The 6,025-nt window shown below is 56.4% G+C and overlaps 1 non-coding gene across 1 annotated transcript; it reads left to right on the top strand.

Annotated features, from left to right (window-relative positions):
• The first annotated feature begins 5,643 nt into the window (after positions 1-5,643).
• Positions 5,644-5,716, top strand: TRNAS-GGA (transfer RNA serine (anticodon GGA)). Its single transcript has one exon. It is a non-coding gene; the product is annotated as a tRNA-Ser (tRNA).
• The last annotated feature ends 309 nt before the right edge of the window (positions 5,717-6,025 follow it).

The following is a 6,025-nucleotide window of genomic DNA, read 5'->3' as shown; positions in this document are numbered from 1 at the left end:
CCCGGCGTCGACCCCTTTACCCCTGTCCGTACCCTCTCCCCAGCAAGCAACAGCCCCACTCCTCCCAGCCCCGGTTCTTGACCGTGGCTTCCGAGGGGCCACAGCCATGGCTAAGAGGGCACAATGTGAAATGTTTGGGGACCACTGGTTTAGGGTGACGTCCTCAATCACTTCTCTGCAGTCAAATAAAAGCTATTCCTCACTCACCTACCCCTCCATCAGGACGGACTAGGTGTGTTCTGCTGCCCTTCACTCATGCAGGAAGGAGAATAACATTTCATTCCACTCAATCCTAAAGTCATTTGTAACCCAAGACCATCCCAAACTGGTCATTTTGGGGAAGCGGCCCCATCATGCTGCATAGCTAGGCAGAGTAGGTGTGTCTATGCAAACACGGTCTGTTCCGGAAGTCTTTCCCCAGCTCCTCACTAGGTGAGAGAGGGGAGCTCATTCAGACCCTGCTTACGCTTAGTATTTAAAAACTCCTTAGTGTCCCTATCTCTGCCGGCCTTAGATTTCTCCTCCTGTCCGTTTTTTGACAGCTCAGATGAGGTGACCGAGTGGTTAAGGTGAAGGACTGCTACCCCATTATGCTCTGCCTGCATGGGTTCAAATCCCATTCTCATCAGAGGCATTTAGTCTTCACCCTCCTTTATAGACAACCATCTCCCCGTTTGGTACAATAACAGATCAAACAATGTTGCTTGTGTTACCCAAAATTGGGTCAGTTAGTAAGCTTAGAGAGGACTAATAATGCCCCTCCCCCCCAGAGTTTGGCAGAAAGCAGCACATTTATTAGCTTGATAGCTAAGCTCAAACGAAGGGATGGGGGAGGGTGTCACACTCATACTCACGCTCCCAGGACAGGCCTGGCAGTGGAGATGTCAGGATCCTTTAAGGTAAGTGTCTCACAGCGCAACGATGGACGGTGCGATGAAGATCAGTCTCCCTGAGGTGCAATAGAATGTAACACAGCGAACCACTGGCCAGATGGGCCGGGTGAAGGGCATTCACTGGAGGTAGAAAGGAGAGTGGGAAAGCCACTTCACAGGCATTCAAAGAGGGAAAGGACACAAGCTGGGGGAGTTTAACAGACCTTTTGAGCATACAGGTTATACAGAGCATACAGATCACTGCTGCTCCTACAACATGATAAGTTCTCAAGCAGCATGTTTCTTACTTTACCCATCTGTCAATTTTGATGATTATTGATGGAAATATTTTGCCATTGGGTTGTGTGTTTACACAGAAATTGACATTTACCAACAAATACACAATTCTTCCAAGCCTGCCTAGTCTGCAGTTGATGGGTTTAGAGGGACACATTCACTCTTCCAGGTCCCCATTCCAGGCCTGTGCTCTCCAGGTTGTCAACTTCCCGCACTGCTGGGATCCTTCCCTCATCTCCCCGCAAACCACTGCCCCACCCCCACTTCTGGGGTCCCCTCCCTACACTGTCTAACTCCACTGCTGGCAGGATCCCTTCCTGTTCCTTTCATTTCCTGCCTCCACTCTGGGCAAAAGCTCTGCACTCTTCCCACACCAGAAGTTGAACCCAGGCCACCTGGGTGAAAACCAGGAATCCTGAACACTAGCCCATATGGGACTATTGTTGCATCTGACGAAGTGGGTATTCACCCACGACAGCTCATGCTCCAATACGTCTGTTAGTCTATAAGGTGCCACCGGATTCTTGGCTGCTATTATTACTACAACTCAGGCCTTGGCTACACTGGAGAGTTACAGTGCAGGTGGTGGCGTTACAGCGCTGTAACTTACTCCCCGTCCACACTGGCAAGGCACATACAGGGCTGTATCTCCCTGGCTACAGTGCTGCATGTGCTCCACCTCGACGAGAGGAATAAAGAGAACAGAGCTGGTGATGCAGCGCTGGGGTGCCAGTGTAAACAGTGATTAATCTTACTACGCTGTCACTGACCTCCGGAACCTTCCCATAATGCTTTTAAGTAGAGATAACGCTCTTTGTTTTGGTGTGATGCCTCTGTTTGTTTTGTTGTGAGCTCAAGGCTCCCGTAGCTGCTTATCTAAAAACCAAACACAGTTACTGTTTGCAGTGAATGAGCAGAGGCAGGGGGATCCCTTTGGAACACCCACAGCTGGTGTTTGCTTGAGGAGAGAAGCAGCCGGGTGGGCACGGGGGGGGAGGGGTCTGTTTTGGATCAGCGGCTTATCTGGTCTGTGAGGAAAAAAACAAAGGCGGCTATTTGCATTTAGTGAATGAGAGAGGGGTGCGGGAGGAGGCTTGAACTTGACAGGCAGGGAGCTGACACAGTGTCAGCTCCAAAAATCCACTCGCTCTGTCTCCCCCACGCTCCGTGTCACACTCCACCCCACCCTCCTCTTTTGAAAAGCACATTGCAGCCACTTGAATGCTGGGATAGCTGCCCATAACGCACCACTCCCAACAGCGCTGCAAATGTGGCCATGACAGAGTGCTGGTAGCTGTCAGTGTGTCCACACTGCAGCGCTTTCCCTAAACAGCTGTAGGAAGACAGCTTTAACTCCCAGCGCTGGACAGCTGGAAGTGTAGCCAAACCCTCTCTAAGCCAACCCCTTATGAGAACAGCAGGGACTAGCATGACTAGATGTCCCGATTTTTGGGTCTTTTTCTTATATAGGTGCCTATTAACCCCACCCCCATCCCAATTTTTCACATTTGCTGTCGGATCACCCTAGCAGGGGTTGCACACAGGGCTGCATTAAGCTTCAGGTGCTGAGGTTTCCCTCTCTCCATTCCCAGAGCCTGTGATCAGGAAACAGACATCAGGGCTCCCAGGTGCTGCACGGACCATGACTGAGATCAGACCCCATATTATGCAAGATGCTGTACAAACCCTGGGCAACACTGAGACACCCAGGAGGTTCCCCTCAATTTCCCTGAGCCTCTGCTGCCCAACTTCTTCTGAATCCCTCTGGCTCATCCCCACCCACAAAAAACCCACCTTTCCAAACAGTCCTTCTTTCCTTGCCCCCTGATTCTGGTTTCACACCCTGGGACCATCTCCTCTCTTTGTCTCTCCCCCTCCAGGTGAAGCAGAGATGGAGGCAACTTCAGCCACTGGAGTCAGCCTCAGCGAGCACTGCAGCCGGCCCCGGGGGAGGGGGGGTGTTTGCAGACACAGGAAGGGAGCAGGGGGTGCTGGGAAAAAGGCGGCAGGAGAACAAAGCTCAGAGACCCAACATGGGGAAATTCCAGGGGGCGGGGCTCTGACACATCCCAGGTTCGGGCAGCTCCTCGGGGCGGGGCTCCAGCACAGAGCGGGGGCGGAGCAGCTCCTGGGGGCGGGGCTCTGGCACAGCCAGAGGGCGGGGCAATTGCTGGGTGCGGGGCTCTGGCACAGCCCATGGGCAGGGCAGCTCCTGGGGGTGGGGCTCTGGTACAGCCCGGGGGCTGAGCAGCTCCTGGGGGCGGGGCTCTGGCACAGCCCATAGGCAGGGCAGCTCCTGGGGGTGGGCCTCTGGTACAGCCCGGAGGCGGGGCAGCTCCTGGGTGCGGGGCTCTGGCACAGCCAGAGGGCGGGGCAATTGCTGGGTGCGGGGCTCTGGCACAGCCCATGGGCAGGGCAGCTCTTGGGGGCGGGGCTCTGGCACAGCCCATGGGCAGGGCAGCTCCTGGGGGTGGGGCTCTGGTACAGCCCGGGGGCGGGGCAGCTCCTGGGGGCGGGGCTCCAGCACAGAGCAGGGGCGGGGCAGCTCCTGGGGGCGGGGCTCAAGCACAGAGCGGTGGCGGAGCAGCTCCTGGGGGCGGGGCTCTGGCACAGCCCATGGGCAGGGCAGCTCCTAGGGGCGGGGCTCTGGCACAGCCCATGGGCAGGGCAGCTCCTGGGGGCGGGGCTCTGGCACAGCCCATGGGAGGGTAGCTCTTGGGGGCGGGGCTCTGGCTCAGCTCAGGGGCGGAGCAGCTCCTGGGGGCGTTGCTCTGGCACATTGGGGATCCAGGTGGGGACAGAGATTGGGGCCCGGGGGTTGCCCTTGGTGTGTCTGGCGGTGGCGGGAGGGGAGAAACCGGAGCTGCAGGCGGGGGAAGGGCGTTGGGACATTGTGACTCGGAGCCCCCGGGGAATTAGAGGCGCTGGGGGGCAGGAAAGTGACTCTGCCCCAGGGAGGCTGGGAGAAGCCTTGAAGGCGCCTCGGCCCCAGTGGAGCTGCAGGAGGATCCGCCCACCCGCCCCTCTGGAATGGGGGGCCGGGGCCCGGCCATCATGTGGGGGGGAGGGCCGGGCCGCGGGCCAGGCTGGGGGGGCGGTGTATTAAATCCCTCCCCATAGCAATGTGCTACTCCCGGGCACTGCGCATGCCCAGTAACAGCCGCTGAAGCCGCTGCCCTTCCCCCTGCCCGGACCAGCCGTAACGTTCCGCCGGGCGCTGGGGGTGGGGCTGGAGCGGGGCGGGGGAGTAACAGGGAGCGTGGGAGGGGCGGGCGCACAGCAGGAAATTGATGGGCTGGGGGGGGTCAGGCAGCTGGAGGCAGGGTTCGTGGGGGGCTAAAGGGCACAATACGGGCTGGGGGGAGGAGCAGGACTTGAGCTCAGGGGGAGGCGCTGGCAGAGCCCCTCCCCTTTGGTGTGAGGGCGGAGGTGTCGAGGGGGGAGGAGAAGCCGGAGTTGCAGGTGGGGGAGGTCACTGGGGTGGGTGGGGTCGATCTGTCTCTGTGCAGCCAGGACATTCCCGGGGTGGGAGGGAGGTGAGTTAACTGGATCCTGTCCTTGTTTTTGCCACTTCCTCCCACACACACATTCTCTCAAGATTTCCCCTTTTCTCTCTCATTATCACACGTGGCTATAAAATCCAGGGAGATTCTCCTCCCCCCGCCCCCAATGATCAGCTCTCTAATTGCCTCTGATTTTCCCTTTTCTCTCCATACTTCTCAAATGTCAATTTAAAATCTCTCCGATGGGGGGTGGATTTTCCCACCCATTTTATCTGCAGCGATTTGTCCTTGTTTGGGTGGGAAATTGTTGCCCTGGGTCATTCCCCAGAACATGTCTCCCACTGGAGTGGGATGGGATGAGGTTCCCGTTCTCTGCCAGGGCAGGGAAGGGAAGGGAGGAGCACATCCCCCATGGAGACTGCCCAGACCCCATTTCCCAATTCCCCTGCGGCCCCCTTCCATTGTCCAGGGAGCCTTCCAGCTCCCCCCCCCCGCCCTTAAATCAGCTCCTCAAAGGGCTCTGAGCTGCTCACCTGAATGATTGCCCGTGGCTGGGGGAGACCATCACATTCTGTTTATGTATTGGACAGTCATATGAAATCCAGTCCAACAGTCCCCCTTTTCCACTAGTTATTTAATAGCAACATCAAATCCCCTCCGATCTTGGTGGTTTTCTCTCATGTTATCAAATGTCCTTTGTGAAAGGGTTGGCCAGTATTAAATAGTGTTACGGTAGGAGACAGCGTTAGGATGTTAACCCCAGGCCTTTTGTTCAAAGGTCGTGTCTCTCGCCTTCCCCCATGAACTGAAGCGCAGCATTCGAGAGATCCAGAGACTAGCTGATGACATTTCCGAGTGCTAAAATAGCAAACGCTGTCCATCCTGCATTGGCCAGTGGTGACTGGAGAGCTGGTTTGTTGAGAATAAGCTTCAAGGTGAGAAGCAGCAGCCCAAAGTGGGCCCCTACAAGTGCTGAAGTGGCTCAGTTGAGAGAGCGTTAGACTGGAAATTGAAAGGTCCCTGGTTTAATCCCAGGCTTCAACAGCCTCTTTGATCCCTCTCTGTTCAGCTGTGGGCTGTTTCCTGGCAACACAGCAGTCCCTTTACCTAATGCAAGTTCTTTCTTTCAGGTTTTGCTGTGGGAAAAGGCAGCATTGGCTTCTGTAGCCAGCTGGCCCTCCTGAACTTTCTTTCTTCTCTTGCTCTTTCTCAGCAAGGGGAAGGAAAAGAAGCTCCCCCTCAAGCTGGAGTCACGAGGGGGATGTAAGGACGACTTCCTGAGTGCCGACTCCAGTCCTCTGCTCTGCCAGCTGACCCATCGAAGAGCTGCCGCCATTTTCTCCAGGTTCTCCC

This window comes from Gopherus flavomarginatus, chromosome 20 (assembly GCF_025201925.1).
Source record: "Gopherus flavomarginatus isolate rGopFla2 chromosome 20, rGopFla2.mat.asm, whole genome shotgun sequence".
NCBI lineage: Eukaryota > Metazoa > Chordata > Testudines > Testudinidae > Gopherus > Gopherus flavomarginatus.
The sequence above is the reverse complement of the archived record's forward strand: the minus strand, read 5'-3'. Positions and strand labels throughout refer to the sequence as shown.